The sequence below is a fragment of the Martes martes genome (genome assembly GCF_963455335.1).
Source record: "Martes martes genome assembly, chromosome: 11".
Classification (NCBI taxonomy): domain Eukaryota; kingdom Metazoa; phylum Chordata; class Mammalia; order Carnivora; family Mustelidae; genus Martes; species Martes martes.
The window spans coordinates 105,858,731-105,878,671 of record NC_137899.1 but is presented as its reverse complement, the minus strand read 5'-3'; the positions used below and the strand labels follow the sequence as shown (position 1 = coordinate 105,878,671).

At 53.8% G+C, this 19,941-nt stretch overlaps 1 long non-coding RNA gene across 1 annotated transcript; it reads left to right on the top strand.

Annotated features, from left to right (window-relative positions):
* The first annotated feature begins 292 nt into the window (after positions 1–292).
* Positions 293–19,431, top strand: LOC308352607. The gene is made up of 3 exons (XR_013967664.1): positions 293–1,377; positions 16,915–17,096; positions 17,785–19,431. It is a non-coding gene; the product is annotated as an uncharacterized lncRNA (long non-coding RNA).
* Positions 19,432–19,941: the final 510 nt, after the last annotated feature.

Sequence of the window (19,941 nt, the reverse complement as noted above, 5' to 3'; positions counted from 1 at the left end):
CACGGCCCGGGGTCAAAAGTGCCCAAGGTCACATGGCTAGACCCTGCAGCAACCCTCTGATTATTATTATTATTGGCGTAGTAATAATCTCTATGAACAGCAGCACTAACCATAATGACAGATTTGCAAACGTTGACGGTGTTTTGCCTGCTGTACCCCCTTTCATCTCAGGATATCAAAGTACCTTGAAAATATTAATTAAACCCTGGGAAATAAATATCATTATGTCAACGTTGGGAAGGGGAAACTGAGGTACCAAGACGTTAGTAGACTGGTGACGGACCACCCAGGGGCAAAACCAAGTGAAGTGGGTATTTCCCCCCATGTGCTGTTTCCTTCAATGTCTCTGGCTCCAAATACTCATATTAAGTTCCGGGAAGCGTCTATTTTGTGTCTGGAACTGTCCTGGGTTATGGGAGCGATCTAAAGTGAGCATTCAGATTTACATCCTCTGATTGAAGAAAATGTAGAGATGTCCATCCATGGAGATAAGACATGAGCTCTTCGTCACTGCCCAAGACAGCTGCCCGCAGAGCGAGAGGACGAGACTCCACGGGGAGCACAGGGAGAGCGTCCCGCCTGACGGGTGGAATCCGGCTCAGAGGTGAGACGGCTTTTCAGGTAGAGTCGAATCAGCCCCGCAGGCAGGAGACTGCCGGGAAACGGGCTTGACCTAGGAATGACATGTCCCGAGCAGGGAGCACGGAGATTCGCTCGGAAAGGGGCGTCTGGCCGGAATTTCCCGACTCGGAGCTGAGACATCAGGACTCGATGCAGGAGGTTTTGGCCATGGTGGTTTCCAGAGCAGACAGAGAGGAAGGAGCTCCAGGCAGGGGAGTGTGAGCCGGGGTGGGCGACGTGAGCCACCTCGGGAGCGGCCTCCAGCGCTGCTGGACACGAGTCTGCTCTCCGTTTCACTAGGCACCTCCCGTTCCAACGCAAGTCAATGGTTAGAACCAACCTCCCTGAAAAAAGATCTTTTTGCTCTAGACAGCTGCTGTGGTTACTGCCCACTCCTCTTACCGTACAGGTAAGCTTCAAGTGAGCTCATTTCTAATCATTTATTCTTTGTTAAGCATTTTACGTACGTGGACAGCGACTTGGGGAACCCCCGGTTAGAGTCCCCTGCGTGGGTCTATCTCATCTGGAAAGCAGGTTTTCCATGGGTCCGGATCGTCTGAGTCCACTTCAGGCAAAGCCCGCATCTCCAAACCCGGCAACTAAGAGAGGAGACCCAAAGAAAGCCATCATCAGGACAAAGACACAGACCCCGAGTTTCCGTTATTCCTATCTGACTACTTGAAGTTTTAAGTTTCTATTTAAAATTCAAAACAGTGAAACAGATTGCAAACGGCAGAGGGATAAGATTTCTGTTGGGTAAGTACAAATTTTTGTTCATACGTGAGATACGCCACTGCATTTGAATAATATCTTTAAAATTGAAATTCATTCTTTTACAAATGTTGCTTGCCTTAACGCTAAAGAACAAATCGAGAAAACGATCATTCTTGCTTGATTTATTATGTGATGATTTCTGGAAATCACTTGTTGTCTAGCGGAGTAAGGCGTTAGAAACGATCCTCTCTGGGGGTCACAATGCACAAAAATGTATGCCTGGTGGGGTGGGGGGAGATGGCCTGTGGAGGGGGCGTGGTGTGAATCAGGGGCAGGTGGGGTGAGGGAAGCAGGTTCAAGGCCACGAGGACGGGAGATGAAGCCCTGTGCTTTGTCACTGAGAGAGAGACAGCCAAGCAGAGGGACAGGCTCTCCTCGGCACTCCCACCGACACCTCGGCAAGCTTGTCCTGAAATGCATCGTTCCACAATTGTTCCTACTCCTGTCGTGGGCCTCTGTCTCTCCAGAAATGTAAGTTCCACGACAGAGACTGTCGTGTGACATTTCCTTGTGTCCCCGTCGTGCCAAGGGCCGAGCTGGGTGGGATCCGCCGGTGTGCTCCCGGGAAGATTCTTTGCGGACGATGGCCGTCCTTGTCGAGGTCATTCGCTTCTCAGTAGGGAGAATGTTCTCTGACTTGAGATGAGGACTCGCTGACTTGTGTTCATCAAACCCTCCTTCGGGTATTTGATGCCCTGCCACGGGCTCATCGTACCAGTGCGCCGAGGGGGTGTGAAAGCCAAGGGCGATGCGGCCCCAGCGAGGAGGGTTTGTGGTGTGGTCAGAATGGGACATCCAGATGCAGGCTTCTCCGGCAAAGCCAAGTGCAGGGTGATGTCCAGATGTGCTCAGACTGTAAACGTGGGAAGGCTTCGGGAGGACCGTGAATTCTGGGCTGGGTCTTGAAGTGCTGGGTTTGGACAGGGGCCGCAAACGGGATGGGCACAGTGAGGGACACGAAAACTCGCAGGGTCAAACGTTGGTCCTCAGGAACACGAAGCCCCACCGTTTGTCTAAGTCCTGCTTCGGGGAGTCCTCCCTACCGATGCCCGGGGAGACCCTGAAATGGTTGGATGTCCAAGAACCGTCAGCAGGTGTGCACAGAAGATGGGAACACGTCTTGGGAGCCCGTCATTAAACTCCTCCTCTGTCTACTCAGCCATCCGGAGCCACATAGGTTCTGCTCCTACTCTCCGGACTTGTTCAAGGCCACACCCAGAGTCAGGGCAGGGAGAGGCCAGGACGGGGACAGAAAGACCTCCCTGCCCCTCCCTGTCACGCAAACCACATCGGGGCTCCGGGGAGCCTGTGAGCTCAGTTGTGGGGTGTTGGTCCCTCCCTAGGAGCAGAGTCCATTCCACGGAGCGACGTGGGCTGTCTCACGGAGAGAACGCAGAAACCCCAGTCTGGAGCAGAGTTGAGCTGCACACTCAGTGAGCTGCTGACGTCGCCTCTGGCTCCCTCGGCTGCCTTCCTGGGTCCTGGCCTCATCCGTCCCTCTCCGGGCTATCGCCCACATCCAGGCCCCGAGCTACCCCGCTCGCCTCCCCTTTCAGCTCCGCCCAGCAAGCGTGCCCAGGATGTTAGCTAATAGCTCAACACTGGGGGTTTCTGCTCTTTAAAGGGAAATACTTCTTTGCCATCAAAGAGTGCCCAGGACCACAAAAAAAGGTGTGGGAAGTGTGAGTCACCACCCGGAGGGTCTGGGATTTTGGGAGGGGGCTTTCCTTGAGCCTCTGCCAGTCACGCCCATGCCTACACGTGCCCACACGGGCACGCACACGGGCAGCCCTCTGCTCCACTCGCAAGGGGCCTGGCCCGAGCTGGGGACGCCACCCTCGCCCCACACCTGCGACGAGCTGTAGGCGCCCACAGAGGGTGTCAGGTGGATGCCCGGCAGTGGGCAGCCTTGCCAGCAGTCCCCCCGGCTCCCCGTCCTCCTGAGCGCCCGCTGGCCCGCTCGGCTGGGTGGCCAATGGCAGCCGTAGTGCTCATTTTTCTGTTTTAGTAAGTGGCTCCTGCAGGACCTTCGCAGCAGAACTGAAGGATATTTCAAAGCAAAAGTTTGTGTTGTTGTTTGGGTCTGTTTGAAAATGATCAAAACAGCCCAAGTCATGAGAATCCCATTTTATCTGGTGATCAGATAGAAGCAAAACTCAGGGCTCAGGAAAGCGACTGGACGTGTGGTCCACTTGGGCAATGCACTCCGTGCGCTCGCGGCTCTGCTGGGACGAGGCGGCGGCTGGGAGACAGTCAGACGGGATGGGCTGAGACGGTCATCCTCGTCCCTCACTGTCGGCTTCAGACAAGGGCATTTTTTAAAAGATTTTACTTATTTATTTATCTGAGAGAGAGAGAGAGAGTAGGAGCAGGGAAGCAGCAGCAGAGGGAGAAGCAGGCCCCCCGCTGAGCAGGGAGCCCGACGCAGGGCTCGATCCCAGGACCCCAAGATCATGACCTGAGCCAAAGGCAGACACTTCACCGACTGAGCGACACAGGCACCCAGACAAGGGCATTTTATGCCAGATCATGACAGTTGACTTCCCTACGGAAATGGCAGTTGAAAGTCTTCTTTCCTGGTAAATTCCAGGGTTCCGGCCCCAGGTTGAACGGAGCTCACACGGCCAAGCGCTGGGAGCCATGCTGGGCCCTTTGTTTATCCATTGCCTGGGGTCCAGGAGAACTGCGGCTGGAGAGATGGGAGCGGACCCTGCTCGGCCTCCCACAGTCTGACACATGCCTTGCCTGTTATAGGGCAGCAGCCCTAAGAGGCAGAGACGTGAAGGGTCAGAGGCCCTCCATTGGCCACCCCCTGCCTTTAGGCTGGTGAAAATCTCAAGCACCGTGAGCATCGCCATCAGTAATGCCGAGGACAGCACCACCCCCAGATTACCTTTGTATATGAAATATGTAATTTTTAGAGCTCGTTCCCTGCAGCGGTCTGGGAAGCTACACGCTGTGGTGAGTCAGGGAAGACAGGGATGGGATCTCCTCTCGCCAGCGGTGATCGGTGACCTAGGATGGATGTGGAGGGGGCGTCCCCAGCCCCATTCCCAGGAGACCATGCCCGCTGGACCAAAGGCCACTGTCCCTGCCAGCCTGGCTCCTGTTCCCCAACTCGGTCCAGGAAAGTCATTCTGGGGACCCCCGGCACACGGCTCAAGGACTAATGCCGGGCATGTATGTAGTAAGTGTGTGCAAACTTGAGGAAGAGATCAGCAAGCCTGAGAACATCTTTCCAGTCATTCTGGGCTGGATCCCAGGAAACGGAGGCTTACGGGCCTGCCACGTGCAGGAAGAGGGCCCAGGTAAAGGCTTGAGTCCCAGGTCTGGCACCGGGCAGAACCGCTCTAAATTCCTGACGCTTCTTCCCAAAACTCCGTCTGTACGTTGAGGCCAGCGTTAGGCGCATCCTGCTGGTGTGCGGGACACGTGGCTGGAAGTCCCCGCTGGGGCTGTGGCTCGTCAGCAGAGTGGCAGCACCCCTTAAGACAGAAACGCTCACACATGTGTATAAGTACGAGCACTACAGAAACCATCGCTCCCTTTAACGAGAAACCTGTCTTCCCTTGGGAAAAGCCCAGCGGCTCCTGAGGCCGGAGGCTCCTCCTGGAAATGTCCCTGCGGATCGGGCGGGTCCTGCCCCTGATCCCATCTGCACATGTCGCCACTGGGCAGGAAGGAAAGTGGTTTTGCCCCAGGGGCCCCGCTCCAGATCCGGACGCCCAGCGGCTGATCTCCGCCAGATGGGGCAGGAGCAAAGCGTCAGAGTCAAACTCCGGTACCGTTTTGGGAGAACACCTGTGCCCGCACCCGCCCCCTCCGACTGTCGACACCAGCACCGGCCAAATTGGGCTTCCCACGGGCTGGTGCCCCGGGCCTCTGGGCTGTCTTCCTTCTCCAGCTCCGCAGCTGTGGCCAAGAGACCGTGGGGCTGGTTCCTCACGTTCTTCTCGCCCCTTCCGGTGTCATTTGCTTTTGGCTTTGGACCCTCGGCCCGACACCCAAGCATGCCGGTCGGGCGTGTGGATGCTTTACGGAAGTCAGCATGACTGCGTAACACCATCACCCGTCAAAGGGGAGACGTGTCCCCAGGGCTCAACTAGTCGTTTCCCCGTTTCTCCTGGGTGCCCCCCTCCTATATTCCAACCATCTGGTGATCGATGGCACCCAAAGTAGTCATGTTCTCACTCCGGGGCTGGAGGAGGTTGCCGCCTCCCTGTGGGGTGCGGAGGGGCTCCAGCAAGCAGGCCCTTCTGCCCCAGGCCCCACGGTGTGTCCGAGAGGCCTCCAGCAAAGGCCACACAAATCCTCCGACAAATTGACCATAGTCCCAGGTCGGGGGAGCTCCTTAGGCCACAATCCACCCATAAAGAACGGAAACCGACTTCTCAGAGCAGGCCTGGCAGGAGCCGGGAAGGGAAGAGAGGAGACGAGTGCCGGGAAAGGGGCGCTGCCCACAAGGAGGCCAGATGCACAGCCTGGGTAAGCATCGGGGTCCCTGGGCAAGGGGCCAGCGAGGACCGAGCGCCCCGGGAGGTGAGAGCAGCTACAGACAAGCCACGTACCCCCCAGGGCGGCCAGACCGGCCTGGAGCACGGGGCAAATTGCTTTGCAGGGAGTCCAAATTAGGCATACATTAGAGTTTCTGCTCTCAAGAAATCAGTTGATTTCCCCTCTGTTTCAATCAATCAGAGACACCCACAAATGGCAATCTGTGAGCCTCTCCGCATCTACCTCCCGTCTGGCTTTCTGCCCGGCAATCACTCATCTGCTGCTAATCCGAAGCCATTCACCGCCCGCGCTCGAGTGGCGCGTCTCTGATCTCGAGAGTCATGTTTGTCTTGCACACGCTCCCTCCAACGTGCCTCTGCCGGGCCACGGGCAGGCATTCAGGGTCTGCGTCCAGACCTCCGTCTTCAGCATGGCCGCCGGAGCAGTGGCACATCCAAGAGCAGGCGAGGGAGGGAGGAGGGAATGACCTGTCCTCTGCCTCCGAGGGGCACAGGGCACAGACCCTTCAACTGTGAGGGCCTGGGGATAGCCCTGGTCAGTCCCATGTCATCCAGACCAGCAACTGGCACTTGCGTTGTCCTCATCTACATCATCCTCGTGTACACAGTGCACACCTGGAAGTGCTCACCGCACCGTCCTCACCCGCACCTTCCTCACCTATACTGTCCTCACCCGCGCCGTCCTCACCCACACCGTCCTCACCTGCACGGTCCACACCTGCACCGTCCTCACCCGCACCGTCCTCACCCGCACCGTCCTCACCCGCACCGTCCTCACCTGCACCGTCTTCACCCGCACCGTCCTCACCTGCACCGTCTTCACCCGCACCGTCCTCACCCGCACCATCCTCACCCGCACCGTCCTCACCTATACTGTCCTCACCCGCGCCGTCCTCACCCACACCGTCCTCACCTGCACAGTCCACACCTGCACCGTCCTCACCCGCACTCTCCTCACCTGCATGGCCCACACCTGCCCTGTGCTCACACCTGTACCGTCCATATCTCCCTTGTCCGCACATGACCTGTCCTCACCTACTTGTGCCCATGGCTGCACCGTCCACAGATGACCTGTCCTGATCTGCTTTTGCCACACTTTCACCTGTCTACACCTGCGCCGCGCACGCCTGCCCCATGTCCACACTGCAGTCTCCACATTACCAGCCTGGGTCACGGTGCTGTGTCTGTGGCCGCACTCTGCCATCTTGCACACTGTTCACTCCCACACCACGTCTGTCCCTGCTTGGGGGCCATGTCCGCATTTTGCACATCATTGCAGGTGGTTTTACCTGGGCCCGTCCTCCAGGAGCTCAGCCTCCTTGGGGTTACGGGAATTACATGCGCCAATCCTGCCTTCAGAAATGGTTTTATCATCGATGTACTAGGAATGGTTTTTCCGTTTTTAAATGGTTGAGAAAAACAAGGGAAGAGAAATACTTCATGGTATGTGAACATACAATATATATACACGATATAATACAATATACAATATACAAACATATACAATATACATACAATACAATATACAAATACATATATAATATAACTTTCGGGTTCGCAAGGTGTAACAGTGACAGGGTGCTTGTGCTCTCCTAGACGGTGTCCGGCTGCCAGCTCTGGGACGGGACAAACTACGGCAGAGACCACACCCCGCGGGGCCCGGGGCCTCTAACCCTCTGCCCGTCCCGAGGTTTGCTGAGCCCCGATCTGACTCAAACTCAGGAAGGCAGGACCACGACTTCCGGCCAACGTTGTGTCCCCTCACTTCCGCAGGACTTGGCGGCAGAGGGCATTTGTGATGTGACGAAGGAGGAGAGGAAGCATCAAGCGAGCGCTGGGGCTCCTCCGCGAGACAGATCTGGAGCTTCTACTGACTCTTCCGTCCAGCAGAGGACTGCATGCTGGAAGGTTCCTGTGGTCCAGTGGCAGACTTTTCCCCCCTCAACTTATTTATTTCATTATTTTTATTAACATATAATGTATTATTGGCCCCAGGGGTACAGGTCTGTGAATCGCCAGGTTTACACACTTGACAGCACTCACCACAGCACATCCCCTCCCCAGTGTCCATAACCCCACCCCCTCTCCCTACCGGCCTCCGCCCGGCAACCCTCAGTTTGTCTTGTGAGATGAAGAGTCTCTTATGGTTTGTCCCCCTCAACTTATTTTGAAAGTATTTCCAATCAGTGGTTTCATAACTGAAGTCCCGGGATGGTCCCTCCTCCGGGAAGCACCCCTGAGTGTCACTTTTCACGGGCCTCTCTGCCCTCTAGCGCCCTCAGTTCTGGGCTGGCTTCCGCACCTGGATTTCTGCACGGACTGGCTTTTGAGAAGGTTCTCCCCTGCGCGCTAGTGCGTCCTACGTGGGTCCTGGGTGGGCCTGAGTGGTTGAAGTCCGTGGAATCCCCCCCGGCTCTCTTTTCATCTCCTCCTGTTGAAGGGACCGTCTCCCTCTCTCCACGGCATCCGCGGGCAGCATCGCGATGCCGTGCTGGACATCCAAGTCCCTGAAATTTCTGTACCACTCAGAGGAGTGCGTTTCGGCTGACTCTCCCAGGCTCCTCCCCCGAGGCCCACTGGCTCCTCTATTTCGCCACGTGGCGTCTCCGCGGGGTTGTACCGTTAGCCAACTCGGACGTCTTTCTAGACGCGGATTCTAAGCCTCCGTGTGGCTCCCACAGCTGGACTGTGGGCTCAGACAGTAAGACGTAGGCCTACCCCCCGCACACCCGTGACAGCACACAGACTGTCCTAACGGACGACAGGCGGCACGTGGACAGTGGGGTTCAGGGTCCGGCCCCGCCCCTCACGCCCCACCGGTCCCACGCAGGGATAAAAACACCAACTTCTTCAAGGTAGAGTGAGAATCCCTTGAAAAAGTGTCCGCAGAGCGCGGCGTCCGCCTCACCCGTGGCTGTGCCGGGAGCTGCTTTCCCAGGCGGGTTCATGCGGTTCCAGGCCTTGGTGGAACGACTCTCGGTGGTGACGGAGTAGAGCCACCTCCGCCGGGAAGCGGCTTCTCTGGCTGCTCCAGAGCGAACGCACAGCGGGAACAGGGCTGCCAGACTTTGCCCCCGAAGACAGCGGCTGTGCAGCTGAATGTGAACTTCACATGAGCAACGAAGAATTCTTTGGTAACTGTGTCCCTCGGAGCATTGGTCATTGACCTAAAATTCAAATAAATAAATAAATACATTTAAATAAACAAATAAACCACTGGATAGCCTCTATTTATCTGGAAACGCCAGTCGGATGCGACTGCAGAACCACATCTGTGGGAGAGAAGAGGTTAAGGAGTACAGAGGCCCTGGTGGTCACCCACCAGGTTGCCTGCAACGTGTGACTCCTTATTCGTTACGGGGATTCGCCTCAGCCTGTTGACCTAGACCAAAACATCGAAGCAGGAAGACGTGGGGCTGCCGCTGAGGCCGAGGAGGGGCGACGAAGCGAGCCCGGGCTGACGCGCAGTCCGGACGCCCTAGGATGTCCCTATCGGAACTTAGAACAGATGCTTGTCGCTCCGGCTCCGGGCACTGGAAGGCGAATGGAAGGAAATTCTCCGTGTCCTTATTCTTCCTCAACTTTGAGACATTGTATCAAAATGAAACCGTTTCTCCCTGCAGGTCTGAGCTGATCTGAACTTACTGCATCGCATCAAAAAAGCACAAACAAGTTTTCCAAGTCTTTGTATAAGTAAATAAATACCAAATACCGGGCTGTTTTTTCTGTCGTTACGCTTTAAGGAACACTTTCGAAAACCACGTTCCGTTTCTCCCTCATTGACAAATGAGCCCCTTCTTGCTCTCCTAGTGGTTCTTAGGTCTTCCTGATAAACCAGCAAAATATTTACGATCGCGGCTTATCGTCCGCCTTTACTGTTTCTGACACTGCCTGGTGTACAGCAAACACGCACAACGTGGCACCCCCCGTTAAAAGGCAAAGGGTGCCCGAGGAGTTCTTCCTTTGTAATAAGTAATCCATTGAATGCCGCCGAGGCTGTCCCTGCCATAAAGTGTATGTCAACATAATCTCATGCGTTTTATAAAGTACTAGTAGTAAGACATTAAAAATGACAAAAATGTCTTTAATCTATAAAAAATGTGATCACCTGCGATCGTTGTCTACACAACAGAGTAAGTATTGCCCAGGCTTGTCTCTCCGGCGGCAGCTGCTCAGCGGGGCGGCGAGACCGCCGCTTTCTAGCCCATCATTTCTTTGCTCTCGATGAAGGGGATGGCTCAGAACTCACGAAGGATGTAGCCGCCGATCCCCTCTTCTTTTGGGAAAAACAAACACGTCGCGTTTTCAGAGTTGAAATATATCCATGAGTCAATCAATATTCACTGCTTTCAAGAGCCCGAGAGACGGAGAGAGAGGGAGAGCGTTAGGATTTGGAAGTCTGCGTCTTCCTCTGCCTCGGCAAATACCAGGTCAACAACCGTGCAAACACGGCCTCGGATCAGGGACACGCCGGTCGCTCCCCAGGCCCGCGTTCCGCGTGCACAGGAAGCGGCAACGATCTGGAACGTGCGCGTCCCGGGCGGCGACAGGAGAGCGCGAGCGCCGGGAGAGAAGGGGAGGGCAGGGCTGCGGCTGACCCGGCTGCTGAGGGTGAGAGCTCTCGGGCTTCCCCTATTTCCGGGCACGAGGGCAGGTGCAGTAGACGACGGAGCGTCTGAGTCATTAAACGAGATCTCCTCCCGGAGACGCCTTGAGAGTTTGTTTGTTCTAGACGGAAAGGTCAATCCTATGTGGGTGCATTACGCCGGGTCTCGGGGACCGTCTGCCCAGCACACCTGAGGCTAAGCCACACCCTCAAAAGCCCTGCGGTTTTTTTGAAGGTCTTTGCTTAAACGGTGGTACCTACCAGCCCCGTGTAACACTTACCATCTCAACCCTTTTCAAGGGCACGGTGTTCCGTGGTGCCAAGTGTTGTCACGTTGCTGTGAAACGGATCTCCAGAACTTTCCCAGCCGGCAAACATGAAACCGTCTGCCACATAAGCAGCGCCACCCCCCTCCCCGACTCCCAGCTCCCGGCCACAGGGGACTCGCTGCCTGCCGAGCGGGGATCGACCTGAGACTGCGTCCTCTGAGGCCGCCTTGAACGGCACCTCCAGGCCCAGCCCGCTTTGGGACACAATCCGAACTAAGCGGGTTCGCAGCAACAAAACAAAAGCATGTCACGCGCCCTGATCCTTGTAGGTGGCTGGAGCCTTGGGTTTGCTCAACACCAGCCACGTCCTTCGCTCTGTAACCAGGGGACCGAGGCACGCGGGCCTCCTTTTCCTCCCCTGTGCTCTGGACAGAGCGAACTGCACAGAGCGGACGCGCCATTTAGCCACTGCGCAGCTCGTAGCAGAGGCTCAGTGAACACCAGCGGTTACCACGTGGCTTGCACGGCACTGTCTTTGTTTCATTCGTAGGTGATAAATTTGGGTTATGCACCCCCCCACCAGCTGTAGTATTAAATGAGATCACCGGGGCGCCTGGGTGGCTCAGTGGGTTAAAGCCTCTGCCTTCGGCTCAGGTCATGGTCTCAGGGTCCTGGGATCGAGCCCCGCATCGGGCTCTCTGCTCAGCGGGGAGCCTGCTTCCTCCTCTCTCTCTGCCTGCCTCTCTGCCTACTTGTGATTTCTCTCTCTGTGTGTCAAATAAATAAATTTTTTAAAAAAACGAGATCACCTGAGGACCTGTGACGACATCAAATTTCTCCAGTTCGGTGGCTTGGATTCTTGGTTGCAAATTAGAATCGTCCAAAACAAACAAACAAACAAAAACCCTGTATAAAAATACCAAGGCCTAGGCCCCAACCAGATGAAATAAATCAGAATCTAGAGCCTGGGGGAGCAGGTGTGAGCTCTTCTCCGACGTCCCCAGGCGTGTTTCACGGTGGAGCAGCTGAGAAGCTGAGAAGCTCCAGATTACGGGACTGGAAGGTCGACCCGGAGAGGAGCGGTTTTGCTGCAAGACGGGGGCTTGGCTCCGCGCAGAGGGTATGTGCAGGTGGCTCTCGGGGGCAAAGGTTGGCTCCTACTGTGTGGCCCACGGAAGCTGTGCAGACCCGAGGAGTTCAAGACCGTGGGAGTCTAAAAGGAAGCGTGAGTGTGAGCCGGCTCGCAGGCCCGGGCCGGACCATGGGTAAGAAGCTCTGTGGGCAAGGACGAGGGCAGCCACGTGCGGGGCTCCTCGTGCTTCTCGTGCCCGTAGGGGCTGTATTTGTGTGTTTGCTTTGAGCAACAGCACTGTGTGTCTCACTAGGTAAACTGGAGCTCCCGGCCCCCCGGCCCCTCATCTGTTGGTTTCGGGGCTTAGATGAGAGGATACGTCCCCGCACCAGGGTAAAGCTGCCTCGAAGGGGCGAGAGCTGTCACTCTCCCTGAGCCCCCGTCCAGGAGCCGGGGGAGAGCTCTGTGCCCTGCGGTGGGATGACCTCCCCGTCACTCAGTCTTCTGTTTCAGTGTCCGGCCCCAAGTCAGTTCTGCACCTCTGGTCTAACTTGGGCGTTCAGTCCCGCGAGATCCAGCCCCGTGCACTGCCCAGCACCCCCCACCGCCCGGACGCTGTCTGCATCCGAGTGAAGCCGCAGGAATTCTCGGCTCTGTTGTGGTTCTGCTAAGTGAAGTTTTATTTAACTTTAAACCATTTCTGTGTCTTTTGTAGCCACTTTTTCAGTGGCTTCTACAAATGCCGGAAAAGTTAATAGGCTGAAATTCAAACAGAGCAGAGATGATGAAGATTTATGTTTTGTTTTGGAGTTTCAAGGACACATTTCTCCACATCTTTAAAACTAAAGAAAAACCCCATATTCGTGGAGGGTGGTCCATTGGCAACCCACACCAAGGAGGTGTGACCTAATACATTCTCTGGGTCTCAGAAGCTCTGATGTCCTGATGAGACGTGTGGCTCGACTGTGCACCCTGCGTCCTGTTTGCTTTAAGACCTGGGCCTGGAGGTGATGTCAGCCAGGATGACCCAGACTCTGTTTCAGCAGGACAGAGGCGGACGGGGAGCGGCCGGAGCACAGCTCCAGACAGTGTCCCAGCTGCACAGTGCTCACTGCCGACGTGCTCCTCGTCTCCCAGGTCAGCACGACTCTGGATCCCCCCCTCCCCCGCTCTTCCGAAGCCTCATCTGCGAGTGCCCCTTGTCTCCAACCCTCATTGGGACAATGAATGACGTTGTGCAAACAGGCAGCAGGTCCTGACACACCCAGCCTCTCTCTTGCGCGTGCCTTCGGCGTCTCCTCCCCGCCGCCACCCTACAGAAGCGAGCCGGCCCCACGTCCAGGCCACGAGACCTGTGGCCGGGCCTCCAACAGAGGCTGCAGAAGCGGCGGCTCTCCCGAGCCCGCCCCTGCCGGAGCTTGCCTAGGGGCCTTTGTTGGTCGGTTCTTGATTCCGGCTCCTCCCGCCGCTCGGCCTGCCCTGCCCCTGCCCCTGAGGATCGACATCTCAGCCCTCCCTCAACGACCACTTCCTCCTGAAGGCCCTCCTGGTCCACCGCCCCGTCCACAGGGGCCTCTCCCGCAAGACGCCCCACACCAGCGACGCGGCTGCGGGCCTGGCCGCCCTGTGGGGCTGCTGATTGTTTCAGAGTCGGAGTCCGAGCAGCAGGAGCGCGTTCTCCTCCCGGGCCGGGACGGAGCGAGCTCTCCCCGAGTGTGGCTCCGTGACCACGGGGCTTCTTCCGGATCCTCTCTTACTGACGCGAGAAACCCTGGGCCCCGAGACCCTGACAACAGCCTCTTATGACCTTGGCGACATCTTGTGCGGGGAGCTGGGCGTCCAGGGCAAAACTGCGTCCCTGAGGGGCTGACACAGGGACATTTTCCAGGAAGTCAGTGGAATTTGAAGCACCATTGACCTCCTCTTCCCTCATCGCTAGTCCAGACACGGAACCAAAACAAAAGCACACGACAGCTCTTCTTACCGAGCACCGTGTCCCTGCCACACGCGTGTGCTTCTCGGTCAGCGGCAGAAGGACAGTAACAAAGGTCTGCGTGTGCGTGAAGCCACGCGTCCCAGGCTTGACCTAATCGTGGCGTAAATCTTCATTTTCGAGTCTCCCTGTTCAGAGTGGACGTTTTCTGAATTGGAGGGCGAGCTCTGAGGGTTCCAAGTGCAAAGAAAGCCCCTCCGCAAAGATCGGGCTAAGACCTCCTGCACCGGGGCCGGACGGAGGGCTCCCGGCGCGGCAGCCCGCGTGTCAGAGCGCGGGCGCCTTCCTTCGGATCCCAGAGCCTCGCCCTGCCCTGGGCTGCTCAGACAACTCCCGCCACGTCGCCTTCCCTCGACAGCGTTGCATTTTAAGGGGTTCTTGATAAACCGGAACGCCGGAGGGGAGCAGGAGTGCGAGAACTGTGCTCTGTGTCACCTGGGAATGGGTTCCAAGGATGGGGGGATTTGATTTGTTCTGAAGAAATGCAGGTAACTGGTGTCTTCATTAAACCTTGTCCAAAACATTCTGAGCCACCTGCAGGGCTGAGTCCCGGGGTCCTTCCCGACCCCAAGAGCATAGAAAATAGGGGACGATGAGGACGCAGCGGGTAGGGACTGACGCACGAGCCTACCAGTGCTCTGCCGGAGAGGCTCGTTCTCCGGGGAGCTCACCTCCAGCAAGAAAGCATCAAGGACAAGTAGTGGCCTATGGGCAGGGCTGGGGGTGGGGTTCCTGCTCCCCTGGGACGGAACCAGAACCGGATGATGACGGCTCCTGCACACCCCATCTGCCCTGGTATTGTTTTCCACTTCCTACAGCCCGCCCAGCCCACTGTGCACGACCCGCGTCCTGCCCCCTCGGGGCCTCGATCGCAGGCAAATCTCGTGCGACAGGAGGGATGGCCGAGCACCCCATGTGGGAGGCATTGGCGGACGGGGCAGCCTGGAGCCTACTGTGTGGACCCTGCCAGTGGATACTGGTTGAAATCGGTCCAGAAAGTGGGGTCTTTCCCAGGAAGGAGCCCCCCCCCCAACCGTGCCAGCAGGGCAGTGTCCAGCTCTGCCACACCGTGCTGGAAAGGAAGCAGGAATGAGAAGCTGGGAGGAGAGGCAGCCGTCTTCCCGGAGTCTCGGGTGTCTTCCTCTAATCAACACCAGGGCTGAGCGAGGGGCCTCCCACGGGACCAGCCCTCCACGTGGGCAGAGGAAGGGCTGTGACCACAAGCTCAGCTCTCCGCGGCCGTGAACCCTCAGGAAGGGAGACCTGGGGCCGTGCTTGAAGATGACCTGGGCGGTCCAGACACCCAGATTAGGTTAGCAGGCTCTCATCTTAGCTCTGCCACTAACTAGATCTGTGATCTTGAGCCGGTTGGTCCTCCGAATTATAAGACCCTAGAAGGCTCAACTCCGAAAATCACCCAGTTCTTAAATTTCCTGTTTCCATATTTGGTCTGCGTCTGTGCGCCTGGAAAACATCAAGGTCGTACCTAGAATCACAGAAGCGAAGGGTTGGAAGGATTTCACTGTGAAACGCGTCAGCTGGAAAGCTGTGAAAAAAACCTTTTGCAGGAAGGGCGAGAGGCAACATTTCATAAAATTTTAATTTTCTATTAAAAAATTTCTGATCAGGATGGATGAGTATGTAATGTAATGTAACTCGTTTGTTAAATGAGGCCAACGGCCATAGGGAGGTCATTCTCCCTTTACCCTGTGTTCTCCAAATTCCTCCACATCTAGAAAACCACTATTTTTAACACACTTAGCAGGACAAGTTCAGTTTTCCGCACCGCGTCATTCCAAGCTCCTGATATTTTGTCTGCGACTTATTCTAATTTCCTTTCGTTGTATTTCCATCGTCCGGGATCCGCCTGTGACATAAATAGGTCCAGTGTTTATATAAAACGTGTGTTGCTGGATAATCACTGCAGTGCATTCTAGAATGTCACACGTTTTAATAGCGCTTTTGTTTTACTTGAGTCTTTAAGCTGATTAGGGAGGATGCTGGGATTTTAATTGGGGTCCCCGTTTTCTTTTAGTCCTTGGAAGACATCACTTTTTTTCATTGCACATAGTTAATCGGTCACGAAATTCTTCCCAGGAAGACTTTTGTTCTTACTTTATTCATAGAATTACCCAGTTCCGGTCAGGCAGGTTGGCATTCCATACAAAAGATATCTTAATGATGTCAAAATAATGTATGCATTTCTCACCTTTGGACCAGAGAAAATTCAAGAGTATCTTTTTTTTTTCCCCCCCTAATAGCCAATCTTTCCAAAGCACTCAGCCCTAACTTCATTGTAAGCCGGACTCACGCAAATCCTTACAAGTGTGGGCGCCTTTGCAGGCCTTCCTGCCGGGGCCTCAGCGCGGCAGTGTGAACGGGGCTCTCCCTCCCAGCGGGAATGCATTTATGATCATGCATTAAGTCTGTTTTTATTTCTCGTTTTATGGAAAATGCAGCAGTAATCCCTTCAGAATGCCCCTCAGCTTAAATCTCAGAGACCGTTCACGGCCGCCTCTTAATGTCTCAAGAGTGCTTCAAGTTGTATAAGCCCCATACTCAACAGGTAAAGCCCACTTTGTTCTATAGACATGGCTGGAAATAATGTGAAATTAAAGATTTAATCTTCTGGGGGCAACTCAGCCTTTCCTTAGTCCGTCACAAAGAAACTAAAAAGTCTAGCACCTTTTCAGTGAGTAGAAAAGTCTTTGATTGGCAGGGCCTTGCTGCATTGATCCCCAAAACTATGTTGCTAAAAATTTTATTAATACAATTAGGCAAAGAGCCCGCTGTACCGTCCTACATGTTGGGGGAGATTTCATTTCATGATGAAGTTTGCTTCTATTATCAACCTAATTGACAGTTTTATGTGCAGGGGGGCAGGGGGGGCAGGATTCCAGCTTTGGTGACAGATTAAGTACCTTTTTCTCTGCTCACAAGAAAACCCCGAGCCTACCGACACAAATGGTAAGTGGCTGCCAGAGCAGCACTGATACGAGAAGGGTCAGATGAGCCGAGATTGTACGGAGCTCAATGTGCTCTTTGTCCTCCCCCTTACCTCCTAGACCTTCCAGCTGAACATTCCATCTCGTCTATAATTTGAATGAATTCCCATGTGGAACTTTTTTTTTTGAAACATGGCAGAAAACATCAAGAAACACCTGCTACTTCGGTTCTGGAACCCTGACCGGCAAACGGACCTGTTAGAGCTTTACCCCGACGTCCTGACAGTGAGCGCCGGGGCAGGGTGAGTCAGGCAGCACCTCATTCCTTGCAGATGCCTCCCTCTGCTTCCCCTTGCTGGACCAGGCCTGCCTCGGTGCTGTCTTTGGGAATCCCCAGAACAACCCTTCCTCCCTCTTTTTACAAAAAAAATTAAATAAATAAATAAAAAATAAAATGAGAGAGTAGTGGGGAGGTTACTGTACCACGTTGGTAAGCTGGAGGAATTTTCAGGGACAGAGACCCATCGAGAACCAGCCAGGAGGGGTAGCTCTGAGCCAAGGACTTCACACGTGGCCGAGCCTGATGGGGTCACATTAAACATGTGCCAAGGATGGGGCACCTTCCTACTCCAAATGGAAAACGGGCTCACACGGTTTACAATGTCTCATTTGCGCAGCATCATTACAAAGTGAGTTTACAATTAAGTAAATTATCTAGGTAATTAAAATTTGCCCATCTACAAAGAGAAGAGGGTATAGTTAGGGGAATATGTGTTCATCGGACACACAAGTCTCAGATGCGTCAGAATAATTTCCTCAGTGGCTTCTGGAGAGGTAGCCAGACCTAGCGTCTTATTCTCTGCTCGCCGTCTTCCCCAATGGGTTTCCTATCGATACAGAGCAAGTAGAAAACAAGGATGGAAGTTTTTCATCATTTGGTTCAATAAAAGCTATCTCCACGATAAACTGATCCCTCTCTCTCTCTTTCAGAGACATAGGAATCGAGGGGAAATTCCTAACCTGGATAAAGTACATCTACAGGAACCCTCCGGCTTGTCTTTTACTTCATGATAGAAGGACGAATGTTTCTTCCTCAGATCTAGAACGAGGCAGGAACGCCCCCTCACCACTTTCATTCAGCACAGAGCTGGGAGTCCCAGCCACTGTAATAAGGCAAGAGAAGGAAATGGAAGGCATACAGATTGGCAGAGAAGAAAGGAGACCACCCCTATTCAGAGACGGCATTCCATCCACAGAAAACCCAAGGAATCTGCAAGCGGCTTCTACAGCTAATAAGTGAGGCCAGCCGGCTCCAGGAGAAAAGATACACATTCAGAAATCAACGGTCTCTCTCCAGGCCAGCAGTGAGTCCGTGGATAGCAAGAGTAAAGCTACAGTGCCACTTACGATTGCTCAAAAAATTAAATATTTATGAGTCAATCTAACAAAACATGCATGGGACTTGGATGCAGAAAAGGCGTAGCATGTTCTTGGACTGGAAGGCTCAACATCGTGAAGATGTCACATTGTCCCCAAATTGATGTAAGGTTTTTACACAATTCCTATCAAAATCCCAGCAAGATGTTTTTTGTGGATATGAGCAAGATTATTCTAAAATTTATATGAAAATGTAAATGAACTGGAATAGCCAAAAGCTTTTTTTTTTTGTAAAAGTAGACTAAAGTGGAAAATCGGTCTACTGGTTTCAGGACGTATTACATGACGACAGGAACCAAGACTGCGTGGCACTGGCACGGAGACAGAGGCCCAGATCAGAGCAGAGAGCCCAGAAATAGACCCATGCAAATGTGCCTCGCTCGTGCTCGTCAAAGGCGCAAACGCAAGCGCGTCGGGGAACGGTGGCCTTTCCTAAAGGCGGCACCGGCGCAATCGGATGTTCATCTGCAGAGAAACAAACGTCAACCCGAGCCCCTCACCGGAGACAAAAGTGGACCATGGACTCGCATGTGAACTGTTACACTACGAAATCTGAGGGAAAGTACGGGAGGTCTTGATGATCCGAGCCAGGGCAAAGTGTTCTTAGACTTGACACCAAAAGCATCATAAAAACAAAAACAAAAAATAACACACATAAATGGAAAACCTGTGCAAGACTCTGTGAAAAGATGAAAAGACAAGCCACAGGAAAGGAGTAAATACTCACAAACCACCCACCCGGCAAAGGACTGGCACCTCCAGTGTGACCCCAGGGGTGCGGGAGTAGCCTGGGACCATGGTCAGTAATATTTCACTCCGTATTTGAAAGTTACTGAGAGAGTAGGTCTCGAAGGAAGCCACAGAAAAAGAAATCAAGGAACTGTTTCCATTTGCAACCGCACCCGAAAACAATCACGATACTTAGGAATAAACCTAACTATAGAGGTAAAGTATCTGTACTCTGAAGACTACAAATCACAAATCGTGACAGAAATTGAAGAGGACACAAAGAAATGGAAAAACATTCCACGCTCATGGGTCGGAAGAACAAACATTAAAATGCCCGCACTACCCGAAGCAATCTACACATTTAATGCAATCCCTATCAAAATACCACCACCATTTTCCACAGAGCTGGAACAAACAGTCTTAAAATTTGTGTGGAAACACGGAAGACCCCAAATAGCCAAAACAATTCTGAAAGAAAAAAAAAAAAACGGAGGCATCACAATTCTGAATTTTAAGCTCTATTACGAAGCTGTTGTCATCAAGACAGTATGGTTCTGGCACAAAAAAAGACACATAGATCAGTGGAACAGAGTAGAGAGCCCAGAAATGGACCCACAACTGTATGGCCAACTAGTCTTTGACAAAGCAGGAAAGAATGTTCAATGGAAAAAACACAGTCTCTTCAACAAATGTTGGGAAAATTGGACAGCCACATGCAGAAGAATGAAACTGGACCACTTTCTTATACTATCCACAAAAATAAGTTAAAAATGAAAGACCCAAATGTGAGACAGGAAACCATCAATATCCTAGAGGAGAAAATAGGAAGAAATCTCTTCGACTTCGGTCATAGCTCCTTCTCACTAGGCATGTTGCCAGCCAGAGGCAAAGGAAACAAAAGCAAAGATGAACTATTGGGACTTCATCAAGATAAAAATCTTCTGCACTGCAAAGGAAACAGTCAACAAAACTAAAGGCAGC